Source organism: Lemur catta, chromosome 7 (genome assembly GCF_020740605.2).
Source record: "Lemur catta isolate mLemCat1 chromosome 7, mLemCat1.pri, whole genome shotgun sequence".
Classification (NCBI taxonomy): domain Eukaryota; kingdom Metazoa; phylum Chordata; class Mammalia; order Primates; family Lemuridae; genus Lemur; species Lemur catta.
The window spans coordinates 81,946,957-81,968,662 of record NC_059134.1 but is presented as its reverse complement, the minus strand read 5'-3'; the positions used below and the strand labels follow the sequence as shown (position 1 = coordinate 81,968,662).

Below are 21,706 nucleotides of genomic sequence, written 5' to 3'. Positions count from 1 at the left end.
CTTGGCCTCCAGAAATCCTCCCTCCTTGGCCTCCCGGAGTGCTAGGATTACAGGCATCACGCCTGGTTCAGAACAAACTTCTTAAAACAATTTTTAACATGAATTGCTGCTCATTAATCTTCCTTCATATTTTGTTTTCTAGAGCACCATTCAATAGAAAAATGATGTAAGCCACAAGCCATGTGTGTGATTTTAAATATTCTAGCCACATTAGGCATATGAGAAACAAGGTGAAAAGTATTTTAATAATATATTTTATTTAATCTAGTATATTCAGAATATTATCATTTCAAAATGTTATCAATATAAAAATTATTTATGACCTATTTTACATTCTTTTTTCCTGCTAAGTCTTCAAAAGGTGCTATTTTATCCACACAGCACTTCTCAATTTGGGCTAGCCACATTTCAAGTGGTCAATGGCCACATGTGACCAGTGGCTTCTGTATTGAGCTGGGCAGGTCCAGAGAATAAAGTCCTAACTCTTTCACCTGGCATTCATTTACCTCCCCAATAGGATCCTTACTTTTCCAGCCTCATCACCTTTTACCACTTTACGCCTTACATGAAACATTTAAACAATTGTATCTTTTCATTGTACATCATCCATAATTTCGTTCAAATGGTTGCCCTCACTTACGTCACCCTAGCTCTTTTTTTCTTTAAGTTTTATCCCTCCTTTAAGACCTATCTCTTCTATCAAGGCTTTTATGAATGGCCTAATCCTTAGAAAGTACTTCCTCAACTTTTTTAGCAAGTCCTGTGTATACTTCTCATTTGCACTTATCTTATGCCACAGTGTATTGTTTTCTTTAGATGTATGTTTTGATTGCCCAATTAGGTTACAAGATTTCTGAGTGCAGCAACACCTCTCATCAGAGAAACTAAGAACCAACTGTCTTGCCTCATTCTCTGGTGTTCTAATGATACATATTTATAATAGGGTTTGTTTCTCACTATCCTATTTTCAGAAAGCAATTTATCCATTTTATGTGAAACTAATATAGGAGAAATATAAACTATGTTAGCATAGTGTTTAAGTGCATGAACTCTGGAGTCCGACTACATAGGTTCAGTCCAGGCTCTGCCTCTTACTGGCTATGTGAACTTGTTTAAATTAATCAATCTCTGTGCTTTGGTTTCTTCCTCCGTAAAGTGGAAATAATAATAGCATGTCTCTCATAGATTTATTGTGAGAATTAAATGAGATCATTGTGCCTGGAAGTAGTAAGTACTCAGTAAAGTTTAGTTATTGTTGTTATTATTAATAGTGAAATATTTGTTGCTCAGTTTTGATATATTACATAATATTAAGCATTCATAACAATATTTTACGAATTTCCAAACAAAGCAAATAAAAGCCACAAAGTACTGAATTGGAAAAACAAAATCAAACCCAAGTATTTATTGAACTATACTTTTAGTTTGACTGCAGGATAAATTAAAAGCATGGGCAAAATTCTCTTAATTTGTATCTTCAGTATCTAACATAAGCAAGGTAGGCATACATTAAATATTTGATTTGAAGATGACTGATCAAGTCCTGCAGATATAAATATAGACATTGACATAGATATAGGTATACATATACACATAGATAGATATATCAGTTTAAGACCCTTGGTTGTAGTGATAGCAAAAAGTTACATTGCTATTCAATTTATCACTTTAGTACTTGCCTGATCATAAACTAATGCCCACCGGACAGTAATAAATTCTTAATTTGGCATCAAATTAGTAAATTGTGCTTCTCATTGATGGATAATACTTGTAATATACACAGTATAATTCTGCTTATTATGTCCTATTCTAGCACTGTATTTACTTGGTTCTTTTGAGTAGTATCATCACCAACTCTTCTTTAATTTCCTTCATCTTTATTTCTTAATTTTAGGATTTTCTTATCAGTGAACTATGCTGTATTTACTTTTAAGTACCACAGGATATCATGGTTATATTCAAATTAGCTGATTGCCTCTAGAGCAACTTAGAATCTACTGTGTAGATAGAAAACCCACCAAGAATTAGCTAGTGATTAGATTTTTAAATAAAAACCAATGGTATAGTACATGTATAGCCTTCATTCACTTATTCACTGACTCAACAAATATTTGTTCAGTGTCTCTTGGGTGCCCCACACTCTGTTACAAGAGACACAAGACAGAGTTGGCTGTAGCCTTCTTAAAAGCTTAGTTTTTCTGGGTAGACAGACATTTAAATAAACAGCTGAAATAACTGTAGGAAGTGCTATTCCAGAGGAAATACCAGGTGCTGTGACATTAATAATATGTAGCTCACTAACATGTAGACTAGATTACTTGAATGATTGAAATTCTTAAATCAAGATGAAGCTAATCCAGGAGTTAAGTTTTAAATGCTTTGAAGGAAGGGAGAGATGAATGGCTAAAATTAGAGAAACTTCCTTTTTTCTTTTTTGCAGATAAGCATAGAGCTTTAGACATTATTTGAGAATCAGCTCTAATGAACAATCCTACCTCATCTTTTAGAAATGGTTTTCATTTTTGCTACTTTCTCTTTGTGGATTGTGTTACCTTAATCTATTCTCTCCTTTGTCATTTCAGAAGTAGTCTTCATCAATGAACATTCATTGAATTTCTACAAGGCAATGCACTAAGCAGGAGAGAGACAAAGAGGTAAATACTTTTTGCAGGCACCACACCTGTTGCTGTGTTTTTCTTGTTTGTTTAACTTCAGTTATGTCAGTTCTTTCAAACCCATTGCAGACCTTTTAAAGGTCTTTATCTTATCTTGGATTTTTGTCCTTGTTTTTCTATCTTCTTCACATCTGATGTTTTAATCATTATAAAAACCTGTTTAAGGATACTCTGTCTAATCCATCTTTTGTTTCTCTTTAAGAATCATGGTAAATACCGACTTGTTATTTTCCCCATTCACATCTTTACTTCTTTCTCTTTGTTCTTATGACCACTCTGGCTTTTCTGTGCACTTTCCAATTACCCTGAAATTTGTGATGATCTCTTCCTGTCATGTGAAGATGTGCATTTATAGACAGATGTTCTTGGACTTACCATGTTTTACCCCCTGATAAACCTGCTGTAAACTGAAAATACAATTGAGTCAAAAATGCATAATACAACTAACCTACTGAACATTATAGCTTAGCCTAGCCTACCTTAAACGATCTCAGAACACTTACATTAGCCAACAGTTGGGCAAAATCATCTGGTAACACAGTACACTGAGTATTGGCTGTTTAGCCTCATGGTCACATGGCTGACTGGGAGCTGCAGCTCACTGCCACTGCCCAGCATCAAGAGTATCTTACTGCATATTGCTAGCCCTGAAAAAGATTAAAATTCAAATTTTGCAGTATGGTTTGTACTGAATGCATATTGCTTTTACACCACATAAAGTTGAAAAATCATAAGTCAAACTATGATAAGTTGAGGACTGTCATTTTTTTTAAAGCATTTTCCCTCTCCATTTTTGTTTTTCAATCCTGAATTTTTTTTGGAAAAAAGTTTATTTTTGTCATGTAATTGACTCACAGAAGAAAGGTTAATCTGAATGATCAAGCGGTGTTAATTTGTGGGTTAAAATGTGTTAAACAATTGATATGAAGTCCATTTAAGTCAATTAGAGAACATAATGAAGATGTTTCCAGGGTGTTACGGAACCTTTTGAAGATAGTTTGGAATTCACTAGTGTATATTAACTATGGCATCTTGCTAAACATGCTATTGCATTCAGGTTTTTAATTTTGTGTAATTCTAATGGATATGAATAGGTCAACATATTTATAAGAAGTATAACTTTATTAATAAGACTCATCTTTTATCATAAAAAAGTAAATCCATGATTTAATTCATCAGTAGCAAAATAGAAAACATAATTAGTAGCATTGTTATCCTTGTAACTCATATATTGTTTTAAAATAAAATGTAACTGCACTGTATAACCATGAAAAAATTTCTGGTTTTAGTTTGTTTATTTTCCTTGCTGCTTTAAAATTAAAATTAATGTCATTATTATAGGTTTTTAAATACTAAGTACCTCCTATAGAAAGGTAGAATTGATAAAGACATATAAAATTTGATGTGGTCATCTAAAAAAATGATTTGTTTTCTCTCCTAAAATTACTTGAAGTAATATTATGAGATATTTCATTGTTGGTTAATATCTTCAAAAATTTCAAAATAGTTAATGTTATTACACAGACTTTAATGTTATTATATTCAATTTCAATAGTTGAATACAATTTTTATATGATGATAGCATTATTTAAGATGAATAAAGCATTACAACTTCAACATTTCAAATCCACAAGAGATATGAAGGTAAAAATCATGTTTTAAAATATATTCTTCACTTAGCATCAGGATTACTATAGTACTATTTTTTATGACTTATGTCAGTTTACTGGTAATAAACACATTTAGCATTTCAGCTTCTTCTTACAACCTTTCAGTTTAATCATTTAGAGACTGATGAAAAGCAAGTCTTGTATGCTAAGGGATTTCTGCAGTGATGGATTAAATGCCAAAATAATGAAACCACGCATCTTAAAGAATATACTGAAGAATAGATGTTTTCTGATGAATTTCCACAAAAATATCATATTTTAAAAATATTTTAAGCAATTCCTCTAGTATTACTTTTTAATCTATTGTGGGAGCACCATGAGTCTAGTCTTTTGTAGCTCATTAGCAATTTCTTTAATGAGTTTTTTGGTGTGATAGATAGTTAAAGTAACAGACAAATGACAGATTGTTTGCCTTTAATGATTTCCCTGTTTCAAGCCCATTACAAAGCAATTAGAAATCTGACAGCATTTTCTCTCTGCATTACTGATCATCTAAAGTGATGAAGAATGAGAGGTGATGAATATTAATTGTATATTTTCATATGATTATCATAAATTAATACCTTGTCTGATGTGCTGCAGGTGAAGCAGGAGCATTAGAGAAAGGCAGTCAGATATATTAATTTGAAAGACTATATGGTTTTTAAAACAATCTTTGTAGTGTAAATCCTGCTCTGCAATGTTAGTCTCCTATGAATATTAAACTCATATTCATATCCATTATACAATTCACTATGAATATTATTTTTAGTTTTTAGTCTATATTTGGGGCAACTTAAATAAGTTTTCTTATTTGAATACAAGAACAGGAAAGATTATTCCATAGTACAATGTACATATATTTAAGTTTAGGATCTTAAAAATCTAATTTAGAAAGTGAAATATCAGTGAATTTTGTTAATGTATGTATTATATATAGATATACACACACGTCTATATAATATTCAGATATATCAATTCAGAGAAAGATACTCTTAGAAATAGATCTTATGTCAGTCTTAGGTTAAAGTCAGATAATCCTTCAAAAGAAGAAGAGGTAAGCTGAGAATGTAACCAGATGTAAAATAAGATTTTTCTAGGTCCTCTGTAACAGATCTTATGGTCTTAGCTCACAATATATCCTGGTTTCCTAGTTTCTTGCTTCAGGTACACGAGGCTAAGCCTGTCATCAGGATACAACTACTATTGTTACAACATTTGCTTCTGCCTTGGATTTGGAACAAATGTTGGTCGAGAGACTATTTATAGATACAGTAATAGTGTTCGGTACAGTAAGAATTGGCAAACTTAAGGCATTTGAAATGATTAGAAATATATTTGGACTAATTTTACCAAAGTAAATTAGTTTACATTTTAGTATCTCTCTAATTGTAGGTATTTATTGGTAATCAGTACATACTGAGTTGAGTTGAATTTCAATGTACTAATGAGGCCTTCATTCAGTCCTGTCTTTTGGACCTTTTTGCTATAATTTGCTCTGTGGAATACCATCTCTTACAGATGTATCCATCTTGGATCCATCTTTATGGATCTTTATTTATGAAGAAGGTCATATCTGTATGGTAATAGATTATAAATCAATAAAATGTATATTTTACATGCTGTGTTGAAACCATTCTCCTTATCTCCTTATTTTGTATTCAATTTTGTGTCTTCCCTATTTATATAAACTTAAAGTAAAAGTTCTAGGCCTTCACAAATGAACTGTTTGTGTTCTGGAAAGTTGAGGAGAGCTATCTGAAATTCACCACATATTTATTCAGGGAAAAGTTACGTATCATAATGAAAAAGCAAATTATCAGTAAAAGCGATTGAGTCTCTAGAATTTAGTAGCCCAATTTAATAATCTTTTTATTGGCTAAGCTTCCCAACCATATTATTGACTTTCTATGTCTGATGACTTCCCAAGATTTTGTTTCTAACATACCACCAACCAACATATTATAGCTACATTAGTTTCCCCTTATCAGCAGTTTCAGTTAACTGTGGTCAACTGTGGTCCAAAAATAGGTAAGTACAGTAAAATGAGATATTTTGAGACAGAGATCACAGTCACATAACTTTATTAGAGTATATAGTTATAATTGTTTCATTTTATTATTAATTACTGTTGTCAATCTCTTACTGTGCCTAATTTATAAATTAAACTTGATCATAGGTATGCATGTTTAGGGAAAAAACGTAGTATATACAAAGTTCAATACTATACTGTATGCAGTTTCAGGCATCCACTGGCGGTCTTGAAATGTATTCCTCGAAGATAAGGGAAAGTCAATACTACTGTATTTGACTTTTGGCCAAAGTCTCTACTTCTTTCTTTAGAGGAATTGATTTGGAAAACTTACATGTTTTTTCTATGACAGAGAATGGCTGTTCATACCTCAGTATACAGGATGGCATTGTTAGCAAATCACTGTTAACAGCTGAGGAAACAAACATGTCTAAGTTGTAAATTGTAAATAACTGCATATTCTCTGATACCAATGAGTCTCTGGAATATTCTACCATGTCTAAAAGTTTCCCTTGGCCAGTGCAGGAGGCAGACCTAAATACAAAAATGGGGACTTTTATAATTAACAAGCACTTTCACATATTTTCTCATTTGATGAGGTAGGTAAGGCAGATACCGTTACCATACACAAGGAAATAAGACTGGGAAGGGACAGAGGCAAGATTCAAACCCAAGTCAGCTGATTCCAAATCTCTTGCATTTTCTGTCACATTACCTTAGCTCCCATATGTGAAAGCTCTTCTATTAAATGGCTAAAATTTTAGAGATAGAAGGACTTTAGAGTTCCCCCTTTTATCAATATCCCTTACTCCCATTTTTTAGACAGATAGGGAAAATGAACAGAAGAGAGTTTAGGATTAACCCCAGGTCTACCCCCAAACTAGGACTAGGGCTGGGCAAGGTGGCTTACACCTGTACTCCTAGCACTTTGGGAGGCCCAGGCAGGAGGATCATTTGAGACCAGGAGTTCGAGACCCTATCTCTAGAAAGAATAGAAAAATTAGCTGTGCGTGGGTGGCTCACATTTAAAGTTCCAGATACTTGGGAGACTGAGCTGGGTGGATCCCAGGAGTTTGAGGTTGCAATAAGCTATAATGATGCCTCTGTACTGCAGCCCAGGCAACAGAGTGAGACCCTGTCTCAAAAAAAAAAAAAAAAAAAAATCTATGACCAGAACTCCAGAACTTCTTGGCCCAGTTCCAGTGGTTTTTGCATTAAAGTGCACTACTTTCATGTTTCCTGAAGCTAGAAGACCATTTTCTTTAGTTGTATTTTCTTCCGTTACTAAAATAAATAAATTACTGATTACAGTTTGGGTTGATAAATAAAAATAATCTCCCCTTGCTGTTCTTCTTAGTTATAATAACTGTTTTTATTTATAAAATGGAGCCAGTTGTACCCAGCATAAATTTTTCATGATGTATCTCCCCTAAACATTCTGGAATGTTCTGCAGAAAGAGGGAAAGAAATGAATGTGACTCACTTGTATTGAGAGAGCTGAAGATAGAGAGGTTGGGAGTTGTTACGCATCCCCATTTTCCTCTAGGTCCACCAGTACAAATAGTGCCTTAGGGAGGTACTCTTCCCATTTTACCCTGGGAGCATCCCTGATTGATTATTTCCTTGGTATTTAGGCTTAGAAAGATAGTTAAAAAAAAAATCAAACAATAATTCAATCACAAAGCTTTTTCTTTCTAAGATATCTAGATTATTATTTTAAATGGTAACAGAGGTTGAGAAAATAGGGATGTTAATTATATAACAAGGAAGAGGAATTCTCCTGGTCCAATGGACAGCTCAGTTCAACATAGTATTGGCTCTTGCCTGATTCTCTAATACAAGCCAAATGTTTGATTTCCTTTCCCCACTGGGATTTCTTTTCAAGCATAGTCATGCTTCCAACCCCCTCATGTACTCAGCAAGCTGGCCTTATGACACAAAGACTTCTTTCCTTGAAAACTGGGTTCATCTCTTGACCCCACACCTTGATCTTCTTTATGTTATCTCCCTTCTTTAACCAAATAACAGCTCTTCTTCACACTTTTTAAGTTTGAAGTGTTTTTATCAGCACTTATATTTTAAATTCCACTCCAATACTTATTACCCTTTCTAGCCATAGACGATCTTTTTAATTCATTCACAAAGTGTTGACTCATTTCCTCTCAAAATTTCTACCTACATTGGGTTTATATCTTATTCCAGTGCAATATCACTTAGTTGAATTAACAAATCATTTAAGATATGTAGGGAAAAGAGAGGTCAATAAGTTGGAAAGAAAACTAAAGGAATACATTTTTTAAATTTCAGAGATCTCAGGGACCTGATCTGATGGAGCTAAAACATAAAGGAAGCCAAAATTCCTATTAGTCCTCAACAGAGACATTGACTCAGTTCTGAAACAGATCCTCAAAAGAGAGGAGATGTGTCAATAGCTTTTGGTCTAGCATTAAAGCCAATTTTTAAAGTCATTTCTTCCTAAATCATTTTTTCATATCCTACTGAATTGGAAAATGGAATTAAAAGGTTTATAACATTGAAATAGATTACACTGTTCGCTTCTCACTTGATAATATGACCTATCATTCTATCATAGAAAGATACTAAGTTCATCTGGCATATTTGGCTCTTCAGGTACTATATTGGTTGTTTTCTAGTATTTTATGTGCTTCTAGGTGTTACTAATTGATTGCTTAATTTGTTATTGCATGTTCCCAGGTTAAACTAAGCTGTCTAATTACCAAAATCATTTTCCCCTTGCTTTAAAGATAGGTATGTTTTCTCTTTTCCAGTCTCCAGTGACATTTTTCTATCATTTTGAAATGGTGAAAGCAGAGAGGAATAGTTAAAAGGAGTGGGAGGGAAGAGAAATAAAAAGGCATTCATTTTTCCTTTTGCAGTAGTTACATTGTCATTGTGACCTATTCTATTCTATGTTGACATTTATAAATATTTGACTAATATTTTAGTTCATTTTTGAACTTCTTAAATTTTAAATTAACTATCCCCTCAGGAAAAAAGCTTACAGGCCTGTAATCCTAGAACTTTGGGAGGCCAAGGTGGAAGGATTGCTTGAGGTCAGACTTTCGAGACCAGCCTGAGCAACATAGCAAGACCCCATCTCTACAAAAAATCAGCCAGCCATAGTGGTGCAAGCCTGTAGTCCCAGCTACTTGGGGGTCTGAGGCAGGAGGATCACTTCAGCCCAGGAGCTTGAGGTAGCAGTGAGCTATGATGATGCTACTGCACTCTAGCCCAGGCAACAGAGCAAGATCTTATCTTAAAAAAAAAAAAAAAGCTTACAATGTACTTCTTAGAGACTGAATATCTAATTCCATAACCCTCAGTCACAGACATTTCTATTTATAGTAGGCTCTGCAAACTGAAGAATTTACTTGCTACTATTCAATAGTCAAAGGAAGTTGGGTTACTTAGTATGGTGCCTCAGCATGTCAAGCAGTTTGCCGTGCTTATTCTGTTCGTGCTTGGAAGTTTAGCGTTGCTGATTCGTGGGTGTTGGGATTATAATCAAAGAATTTCAAGTAAATATCAAACATCAGACTTGAATCTATAAATTATCCTTAAGAATAAGGAATTTAAAAATTATTACCTAAAGCTGTAGCCAGCAGTTTGATTTTGTGGAAATCATCAGGTTCTACAGGATGTTTTTGCGCTCTGAAGAATAGTGAAGATAGTGGGCCAAATTGTTTAAGCATTGTCGCTAGTGTTATATGTAATAAATGTCTTGTGTTTATTGTCTACATGTGGTTTGTTATCAAGTGGAAACCATTTTATATTAAAATTAGTGCAGGTATTTTATCAAGTAAAGTGGAAATTTCACTTTTGAATATTTAAGATAAAGCATTATATTCCAAAGAAAGGTCCTATTTGTGGCAGGTCATTTCAGGCTATGCTGCTGGATAGCTCAGGTATAGGAAAAGGTCACTCTTTGCAGCCACTTGGATGAAAAATTGTGCAAAGTACTGAGTTCTAATTATGTTGCTTCTAACTGAATCAAGAAGACTTTGTCAAGATTGTGAAAATTGTGAAGAGGTAGCCATCACCTCAGTTTACACATCAAATTTACTGAAGTTGGAAAATTCAAAATGGAAATTATAACTATTGTCAAATAAAGAAATAATACATTAAGCATGTTTAAGTTTGTAAGTACATATGAATGTGTATGTATATTATAATGCATAGAAAATGAGACAGGAGACAGAGACCTTAAATATATGTGTCCAGGAACACAGTGTGACTAAAATAGATATTCTAACTGTATCTCTCAACTGGCAAAATGAAAAAAAATCTACAAGATTGACTTAAACCTAATCTAATCTAATAACCAAATGGCAGTGAGGACCATTTCTTCCTCACTCTTAGAGGGCTGCATAATCTTTTGCCTTTCATTTTGGGTCATCTCAGATTCTGAGTATTTGTTTTAAAACAGGCTCAGTGGCTCACACCCGTAATCCTAGCACTCTGGGAGGCCAAGGTGGGAGGATCACTTGAACTCAGAAGTTTGAGACCAGCCTGAGCAAGAGTGAGATCCCATCTCTCCTAAAAAATAGAAAAATTAGCCAGGCGGCCTGGCTCGGGTTTATAATCCCAGCTACTCAGGAGGCTGAGGCAGGAGGATTGCTTGCGCCCAGGAATTTGAGGTTGCTGTGAGCTAGGCTGATGCCATGGCACTCTACTCAGGGCGACAGAGTGAGACTCTGTCTCAAAAATAAATAAATAAATTAAATAAAAAAGAAAGAAAGAAAGAAAGCCGAATGTAGGTATACAAATTTATGGTGGATGTAAGATTTCTTCCAGGATTTATTGAGCTGGTCATGTTATTATTAAATGATCTCTCAAGTTAGCTTAAAAAGCTGATGTTTGGAAATTGAGTTGTACATTGTAGATAGGAAATTGTCATACTTTCCTAATATATGGAATGCTATGATTAGTTGAATTATAATGTTGTATATGTTGAAATTTTAATACAATATCTGAAAGCTCTTATGTTGCCATAGTATTTAACTATGAGCTCATTGAGGGCACTGCTTTTTTACCATTTTTTTTTAAAGACAGTGAGTCTCACTCTGTTGCCCAGGCTGAAGTGTAGTGGCACGCATAACTCACTGCAAACTGGAATGTCTACACGGCCACCTAGAAGGCCTGGCCTCAAGTGATCCTCCTTCTTCAGCCTCCCAAGTAGCTGAGACTACAGGTGCATGCCACCACACTGCTCTAATTTTTTTTTTATTTTTTGTAGAGATAGGGGTCTTGCTATATTGCCCAGGCTGGTCTTGAACTCCTGACCTCAAGCAGTCCTCCCGCCTCAGCCTCCCAAAGTGCTGGGATTACAGGCATGAGCCACTGCACCCAGCCTGCCATAGTATTTTTATCATGTTCATGTTGAAACCATGTTTGAACTTAATTGTTTATTTTTCACATTGGGGAATCCATGCTCAGTAAAAACATAATGATAAATATTTCTATCATTTAAATAAATAAATTATTCCTCTTCAATAAAAGTAAATAGGATCATACATATGTGTGATAAGGATGTTTGTAATTATTTTTCCTCTTGCAGACTAGTCAATCCTTAGTCATTACAGCATGTGGTCTCTTTATCAAGGAGTGAGCACAAGGTGAACCCTAGAGCACTGTTTTATCATCTCCTATTTGGCACACTCCCTAGATGGTGATCTTTTAACATTTTTAAATTTTACCTGAGGAGATAGTACATAATAGTTGTTAAAACAAATTGGAAGTACAAACTCATATAATCAGATTTGAAGGATTTGTTTCCCAATAATGGTTGATCAACTTTGCTGTTCTGTTTTGCTTGGCTTACAAGTATCTTTCAATAGATTTTAAACTTCACATGATGGTTTATAGAATTGCTTCCCTCTTCAGCCCTATGAAATACATATGAAGCCCTTTAAACTGTAAGTATAAAATTAAAAAGACTTTATCAGTATAAGTAGTGTGTTGTTAGGATACCTGTAAACAGTGAGACTGTATTTTAATAAGGGAAGAGGAAAAAGGAAAGACCTCTTTGAATTCTAATTTAGCACATTGGTATAAAGATTTTCAGATCATTTATTCAAATAGTAGCTCCTGGATTAGCATTAAACTTCTTCTGCTTCTTTGTAATCAACAGGGCTTTCAGCTTTCCAAGGTCAAGAGTTGTACTTAATGCATGTGAATAGTAAACTTATGCAAAATAAAGAGGAATTTCATGCTTGGGAGGAAAAGAAGTTTATGTGCTTTTACCCTTAGCTAAAGAACACTGTCCATTAAAGTAATATAGACTGAAAGGACTTTTTTCCTGTCATCATTTTAGAAAATTGACTTAAAAAAACCTCAAGATTTCCCATGTAACATTTAAAAACTTTTATAAGCCTGCTCAACTGCTACATGATAATCTTTTATTTCTAAAGGATTACGTTTCTCTCTCTAAAAGGGGAGCTAAAGCAAGAGTTGAATAATCTTTTACCTATAAAATATTCATATTTATGAAAAAGTGGATACATTTGAAAAATTGCATGTATTTTTATGTTCCTATTTACTTGTCACTATGGCAACCACCACACTGCCTAGTATTTATGTTGTCTAAGATTCAGAGCACCTTTTCAAAGAAATAAATATGTCAGAACCATGTATTGTATTTACTTTAGTGTTTAGAAAAATATTTATTCTAATGCATATTTTTGAAGAAAAATAACCATAAATAATGTAAATTTCAGCCTGGCTTAAATGGTACCTTTTCCTACAGTATGTTTTTAAAATACAAATAATTATATTTATTTTCTTTTCCTTGTAATAAAAATCAGAATAATGAATAGAAGTAATGAATTTTTAAAACTCACAAGTTAATCTTGAAATATATTACAGTCTCTTGATTTTTCCTATTTTTATGACTTACTATTTTGATTCACAAAAAATTTCTGAAAATATGAAACCTGACCACTTAAGACCGAATATTTAATGCTAGCTACATATATCAGAAAATGTGAATAGTTTACAATTCTGATTAAAGATGAGCTTTAACATCAATAAACAAAAGATTTCTATTTTGTATTTGAAATGAATGACATGGTTGCTATTAGTTTTCTTAGTTTAATTATTTAAATCATTTTCTGACATGTGTGATACATAAATAGAATTTTTTTAGTATTAAACATAAGAATGGAAATTGTGAAGCATAAAATCAGACATGTTTCATGTCACATATTACCTGTTAAGAAAAACTGCAATACGGCATTTAAGTACAACAGAACAGTGAGCATATTGTCTCTGATACTTGTAAACAAGATGAATCTACAGTTTCACAGTTTATGTTGACAGTATCTTTGTGGGAAATGTAATTATCAAATGAATTATAACATGTCTTAGTATTAAGATTATTAATGGTAATTTTAATTGCCTTTTTCAAGATAATTGGATATTTTCTCATAAGTATATGCGAAAGGGGATGTTGGGCTAATTAGGTATTTTGAACTTAGTTATCTTTAAAATATCTAGAACTTTAACATATATAGTCTATATTTTAGGAATTTCTTCTTTTAATTAAATGTTTTTCTAAGCAGAATTAAAATAATTTATAATCCATAAAATCTCACTGATTATGCTTTATATTCCTCCTTGAGTAGTGATTGATATAATTAAAAATTTGAATAATGGTAATCTTAAAAATGAAATGTTCACTACCAGTTAAAACATTATTCTAAAATTGGCAAAGTTAAGAAATAATATTTTACTCTACTCATGGGTGCTGTTAGATGGGCTTTCAGATAATATTTCGTATAATTTTAGAAATTGATCAATTTCCAAAAAGCAATTCAATTTGAAGATACACATCAACCCCCTTAAAATTGTTCATACACTTTGATCCAGGAATTCAATTTCTAGAACTTAAGGAACTATTCAGTAGTATGGTTACAGGTGTACATATGAGAACCATGGCTTTATTTACAATAAGAAGCATTTGGAATAACTAACTAGGATATTAAACAAATGATAAAAATGTATGTTCTGAACAAATATTTAATGACACAATATTTTCATTAAGTGAACACAACTATATGTAAACTATGTGTTTAATATGGTCACACCTTTGTTTAAAGAAAAGACTATAAAATCATAGATGAAAGTCCAAAAACAAACAAAAAAATAGTGGTGGCTAATTCCAAAGATAGGATATTGTAAGGCATTTTTAAATATATGTTTCTTTCTAATCTTAATATGGGCATTTCTATAATAACTCCAGTTATCATCATTCAAATAGTTTTTAATAAGACAAGTTAATTAAAATTATGTTTACATTCATTATAATGACAATTCAACCAGTGTAAGAACAATATTGTCTTGTTCGTCATTGAATCCATAGTATTTTTTTTAAAGTCTGGAAATAATTGGTACTCAATGAATAATTTATTGATTGAATGGATAGATGATAGGATCAGGAATTAACAATGTGGCAAAGTGGTTTTGGGACAAACACATTTAGAAGGCCACAAAGATACCTTGTTTATATTTTTTTAATATATATGTATTTTTGAGACACAGTCTTGCTCTGTCACCCCGGCTGGAGTTCAGTGGCATCACCAAAGCACACTGCAACCTCAAACTCCTCCTGCCTCAGCCTCCAGAGTAGCTGGGACTATAGCCACCTGCCACCATGCCCAGCTAATTTTTTTCTACTTTTGGTAGAGACGGGGTCTCACTCTTATTCAGGCTGATCTCGAACTCCTAACCTCAAGAAATCCTTCTGCCTTGGCCTCATAGAGTGCTAGGATTACAGGAGTGAGCCACTGTGCCAGGCCAATGTTTAACTTGATTTGTGTATAGTATCAATAGATGATAGGATAATAAAGTGGTGAGAATATGTAAGAACTGCTTTGCTAACCATAGTCTGGTATCATAGAATAAGGTAAAACCCAGATAGCTAGATTTACCCTAGGACATTTAATTTGTATAGTTGTTCAATTATAGCTATTAAAACATCATTGAAATTCCAACAGGGAAAAGTAACTTATCGAGAGCCTGGAATTGTAGTCCTTAACCTCCTTATTTGTTTCCTCCCCCCCCCCAATTAACTATTATTTTCATAAAATACCTGAAGGTCCAACCACGGGTTATAATGGCTTTCACTATGGTATGGAGATGTTTCAGCATGGGTGGAAATTAAGTGGCAATTAAATAAGTGAGGCCATGTTGGTAGGAAATATTGTGTTCTGCTGCTGGAATGCTGCATTAGTCTTCAAGGGACAGCTGTACACTCTGGCTTGGTGGAGCATGGCCAAAAACTCTACCTAAGGGTTTCCAAATATGCATTGAGTGGGACTGGTCTTTGGGAGGTAACTTCTGACTCTTTTCCTGTCACATATGTACTAGCTATCTGTACTGAGAGCTGGAGAACAGAGACTTGTCTTTTAAGATGATGACAGTCCCATAATTCTTGTCTTTACTAGTGCCTGTCATCCACATGCGTGCTTTCCTCTGCTCTATGTTATCTCTGTCCCACTAAAAGACACCATATAATGTGAGTTTGAATATTCAATTCTGCTTTAGAAGACAAGAAAACAAATGGGATGATGAAATTTATAAGAAATCTTGAGTGTAAATAGGAAGTAACCTAGTTATACCCCATAGTTTATGAGATACAAGTGAAACTCATGGGATGTGTTAAATATAGATATGAGTAATCAAGTAGCTTGAGAAAGAAGAGCAGAATTCAGAAGATGTATTAAATACACATAGTAAGCAAGTTAATAACCTGTAAAACTTGCCAAAACAAACAGAATAAATGGACTAGGATGGAAAAGATAAGTGTTTATTTGTTCAGTAGAAAGGTAGGACCAAGTTATGATCCTGCCACTTCTAGGCTGATAGCTGTGTCATGCCACCTACTTATGACATGCAGCATAGTCCCGTATTGGCCCATACCGCTGTGCCCACGAAATGCAAATAAAACCTATAGCTCTTCACCAAGTTAATTGGCAAGCTACATCTTTAGTCAGCTGTACCTGCCCCATTGTCTCTCTCATTAGCAAGTATGTGCCATTGACCCCTGGCATCTTCTATCTGGGCCACATGGCTCAAATCTCAACTCTGGTCCTCGTATAACATCATCCATGGGAAAGGCTGAGGTGGCATACAGAGAGAGCAGAGCATGTGAATATCATCATGTAGCCCAGGATGCAGATAGTGTGGTTCTGCCACTCACACCCTATCCTAAGGGTGTCAACCTATTTTATTGCCTTTCCCTTGCATATAAATGTGTTTTTAATTTATTCAGCAAATTGTATGAATTGAACATTTTAATTTTGTCTGTGAGCCCTTTTGGTTATCTTGCCTGGTAATGGACTTGGTGGCTACCATTACATCAAGGTAATTTTCGACTTGACAGTATGCTTTACTTTGAACTTTACTAATCCTCCCTCACAATCTGGGATTTTGAACTAATGCACTCACTATCTGTCTTAGGGAACTAGAGCAAACTATAAAAGGAATGTTAAATTATGGTGATTCTACAGCAATCTTAAATACCTGGTCCACTCTGAAGGAATTATGAGAACTTGTCTTTTACCCCTGAAATGGGCCCTTCCTCTAGGCAAACTCAGAAAAATCTAAGAAAATTCTCGTTCACCTGGGAAAGAGGATTAGAGGGTGTGTGTCAGCTCTGGCCTACTTGAATTCTCTTCTTACAGATGAGATGCTTATTGTCTAGAACAGTGACCTTCAAATATTTTTGCTCATGTACTCTCTAATGGAATTTTGAAAAGCAAACACTCTCTTACACATTTTAAATTGACATTTAAAATTTCTCATAATATGTGTAAATAGTTGGAAAAAATGTGATTTCTGGTATCTATGAATATTGACATTTAAAACCATTACATCAGTCTTTTAAATGTATCTAATAAAATATAAATTCCATATGATTTGTTAAAAAAACATTTTGTTAACAAACAATTCGAACACACACAAAAGGAAAAATAGTAAAACAAACCATGTACTCATTACCCAAGTTAAGCAACCATCAACTTTCTGCAGTTCTTACCTATACTTTCTCCCCTTTTTCTATTGCAGTATTTTAAAGCAAACTCCAATCATATTTTACTCACAAATACTTTGGTTTGTATCTCTAATAGATAAGATACATTATAACAGTACCATTTGTTCATACTCAATAAAATCATTTCCTTAATATCAAGTAATACCAAGTTCATGTTCAGGTGTCACCAGTTGTCTCAAAAATGTATGTCTTATGAAAGTTGGTTTGTTCAAATTAGGATCTAGATAAAGTTTATGCATTGCCTTTGGTTGACAGCATTCTTAAGATTCTCTGTTTGTAACATTTCTCCCTCCTCTATTCCCTGCCATGTCATTTAACATGTTTCTCTACCTCCCATATTTCTCATAACCAGAAATTTGATCTAAAAACTTGATTAGATTTGGTGTTTATGGTGAGAATGCTTCATAGGTAGTCCTGTGTTTGTAATTCCTATGTAATTACATAAGGAAAAAGAATATCTGGCTGTCCTATTTTAGTGGCATTAATATGTTTTTGTTGTTTTTTTTTTTTGAAACAGAGTCTCACTCTGTTCCCCGGGCTAGAGTGCCATGGCATCAAGCCTAGCTCACAGCAACCTCAAACTCCTGGGCTCAAGCAATCCTACTGCCTCAGCCTCCCGAGTAGCTGGGACTACAGACATGCACCACCATGCCCGGCTAATTTTTTCTATATATTTTAGTTGTTTGGCTAATTTCTTTCTATTTTTGGTAGTACAGGGTCTCGCTCTTGCTCAGGCTGGTCTGGAACTCCTGAGCTCAGACGATTCACCCACCTTGGCCTCCCAGAGTGCTAGGATTACAGGTGTTAGCCACCGCGCCCAGCCAGTGGTATTAATATGGATCAATAGTACAGGTGATATCAGTCAGACTCATCTGTTATAAATATCCCACTGCACTTTTATTTATTGATGACAGACATTATCTGGACAAATGTTATCTGTATTCGTGATGTCATTAGGGTTTATGCAATGGTGATTTTTATTCCATCTACATTTATTAGCTGTGATTCTTCTCTAAAGAAGAATTTTCTCTCATCCTCTATTTGTTTATCCTGAATTATGGCTGATGCAGGACAAGTAGTTTTTTTCCCAGAACAGTAAGTTGGTGCCCCTGCAATCTCCAAAGGTGAATGATGAGATTAATAAAGTTTTAAATTTTTATTCTAATATTATTAGATACTTGTGGTGTTTCAGTTCTTTATGTTTATTTTTCTGTGTTCAGAATATCCCATTTTGGGGCAATGGGATTCTCTTCAAGTTGGCTCCTGTGTGCTTTTGACATGCCTCACCTGAAAGAGGGTGTATTAGTCAGAGTTCTCCAGAAAAACAGAACCAAAAGGAGGGTGTGAACACATACACACACTCACGCACTCTATTTGTGTGTATATGTTTATCTATCTATCTGTCTATTGTTCCTTGTTTTTAAGCATAACAAGGTGTCATACGCTCACTGGTTCATTTCTGGCTCCAGACATGAATACTATAGAGATTTAAAAACATTAACAAGCTCTTCTTCAACAGTTGTAAATTTTACATCCTCTCTTTTTCTCCTTGAACTTACATTTTTATTCCATTTCTTCCATAGAATTTTATTTTTTAAAATAGATTGAAAGATCTTTTATAGGCAACTCTGTCATACATAACATGTTGTAATTTGACTAAGTTTTTAAAAACTGTCCTGTGACAATAAGGTTATAAGTATTGAAAAGTTACTTCAGGACTGAGTTTTATTATATTTATCAGTAGCATACAATTATTGAAAGCAGTGTTAATATATTACCATTTTTGATAGTTACTAAACATGAAAAGAAAATTTATGAGAAGTATATATTGATATGGATTGTTGAGGGTACACTTAAATGTCTTGATTAAAAGAATGGTGAAATCGTCCTTTGGCTTGAGGTCCTAGAATGGGCATAAAAGTAATGCCTTTCTTTTATAAAATGAGAAGTGGAGACTGTCCAAGGATAAACTCTAGTTAGGATAGGCAGCTTTTTGGGCAGATGCACTTTAGAAAAGCATTTATGTGGAAGGCAAGGATCTGGAAATTGATTTCCTTGAAACTATCCACACTTGCATGCCCCTTGGAAAGTCTTTACAAACTATTGTTGGTGCTTAGTGCCCCAACTTGAAAACTCCCAAGACTGTCCTCTTCAATAGCTCTTCAATAGCTGATGCATGGTACCAAACACATCAAACTCACGAAGTGGGTACTATTCTATCCCCATATTACAAATGAAGAAACTGAAACACGAAAAGGTTTTGTGACTTGTCCAAAGTAACACAGCTAGTAAGTGGGCAGCAAGGAGGCAAACCCAGGTACTGTGGCTCCAGAGTCCAGACTCATAACCACTATGTACTTGAATTCCTTTTGTAAAAAAGGATAAAAGAGCAGATCTAGAGGTTGGGTATGAGAGGGGAGCACGTATTCATGTAAAATTGTTAAGAAAGTGGAAGTAAAGAAAAATAATGGTTTTTCAGTGTGTCAGTGAATAAACTGTGCATGTGTTAATAAAATATAAGGCAATGCCTTTATGTGTATTCTGCTAAAATACCATAGTATTTAGTGTCCATCAAATTAAAATTAACACATTTTTATTTCTTTAATTTCTAATGAATAATTGGTTATCATTTAATAAGTAATGTGTGGGATGTTATCTGATGAAACCCTATTGTATTCTGCATATTCTACTTAACCTGTGAATATGTTCCACTTTTAATGAGGATGACACTGTTTTTATAGTAACATTACAGAAGAAATATTGCATTTAATAATGGTAATGATTTCGTACTTACATAACTCATTCCACTAAAAGCATACTGAAACCATTTTAAAGAAAAAAAATCATACCCATCACTAAAGTAATTACCTCTTTTACTGAAAATTAGGATTATAATCATGCTTAAGTAAAAAGTAAAACTATTGCTGTATTTCAACAACTATTTTTGAATAGTTGGGCACAAATTTTATTTTTTAATAATTGGATTTTATAATAAACACATCAGGGCAGTCAATGGATTTTGTTCTACAATGTCATTTACTCTGTAATCATATAATTTTGCCTTGCTATACACAGCTGGATTTTCACTTTTAAGCATTCCCTAATTAGGAAAGACTCAACCTATGAAAGAATTCAGTAATCTATGGTTGTTAAGGATGCCTTAGAAGAGAACCGTAGCTCTCCTATTGTGAGAATCTTAAAGAGGCAGGAGGCGTATGAAGGCCAACAGTCCTTTAGTCTCCAATGGAAATACCAGAGGAGTTCTGGGCAGAACACCCTTATTTAATATTAAAATTTCTTTTATTAAACTGTGTAAAGAGGAATACCTTTTCTTATTTGATATAGATTCAGATTCACCTAACATTTATTGAATGTTTACCATGTGCTAAGCACTATGCCAAATGCTTTCATTGTCACCATTTTATTTAATTCTAATAATCATGTGAATAACCCTGATTTGCAGATGAGAAGACTGAGGCTCAGAAAGATTGTGATGCTCAAGGTCACATAGCTAGAAAGTGGCAGAAAAACACATGATCATTCTCTTATGTACCATATATGTGAATTTGTCCATAATACTTATGGCTATAAGTTATATTTCTTTTATTTTTTCATATGCTTAATTGCCAGCAAGTATAGCATTATATTCTTTAAACTTCCTATTTCCTATAGATTATCTAAGAACCTTAGGGGTTAATTGTGGTTCAACAAGGAAGTCCTTCAGCTGCCCTCTCCCAAATGAGGAAGAGCCCCGACATCGTTCAGTTTGTCTGTTGGTGCTGCTGGTGTTATTGGTGGTGCTGCTGTTGCCATAGCTTCTTGCTGAACTATATCACCACTATTGTTTCCATTGCATGCATCATCGGACTGGCTTTATTATTCCTTGCTGCAGGACAGTCTAGCTCCAATTGCAACTCAGCCTTGCAGCTGGCATGGTCTCTCAAAGAGGTTAAGTTAGGGTTCTCCAGAGAAGCAGAACCAAAAGAATGTGTGTGTATGTGTGTGATGGATTGCATAACAATGTTTCAGATAGTGATGGTCCACATATACAATGGTGGTCCCATAAGATTATAATGGAGTTAAAAATTTCTGTCACCTAGTGATGTCATAGCCGTTGTAACATTGTAGCATAGTGCATTACTTTTTCTATGTTTAGATATGTGTCTTATGATTGTGTTACAATTGCCTGTAGTATTCATTACAGTAAAATGCTGTACAGGTTTGTAGCCTACCAGAGGTGGGTAACCTGAGGCCTCAGGGCCACATGTGGCCTTCTGAA

At 34.1% G+C, this 21,706-nt stretch overlaps 1 protein-coding gene across 1 annotated transcript in view; it reads left to right on the top strand.

Annotated features, from left to right (window-relative positions):
- LOC123642089 (doublecortin domain-containing protein 1-like) overlaps positions 1–21,706 on the top strand; it is a 262,128-nt gene that overhangs the window by 2,119 nt on the left and 238,303 nt on the right. The window contains exon 2 of the mRNA XM_045557008.1: positions 2,583–2,654. The gene's annotated coding sequence lies outside the window, so the exon portion shown is untranslated. The remainder of the gene's footprint in view (positions 1–2,582; positions 2,655–21,706) is intronic.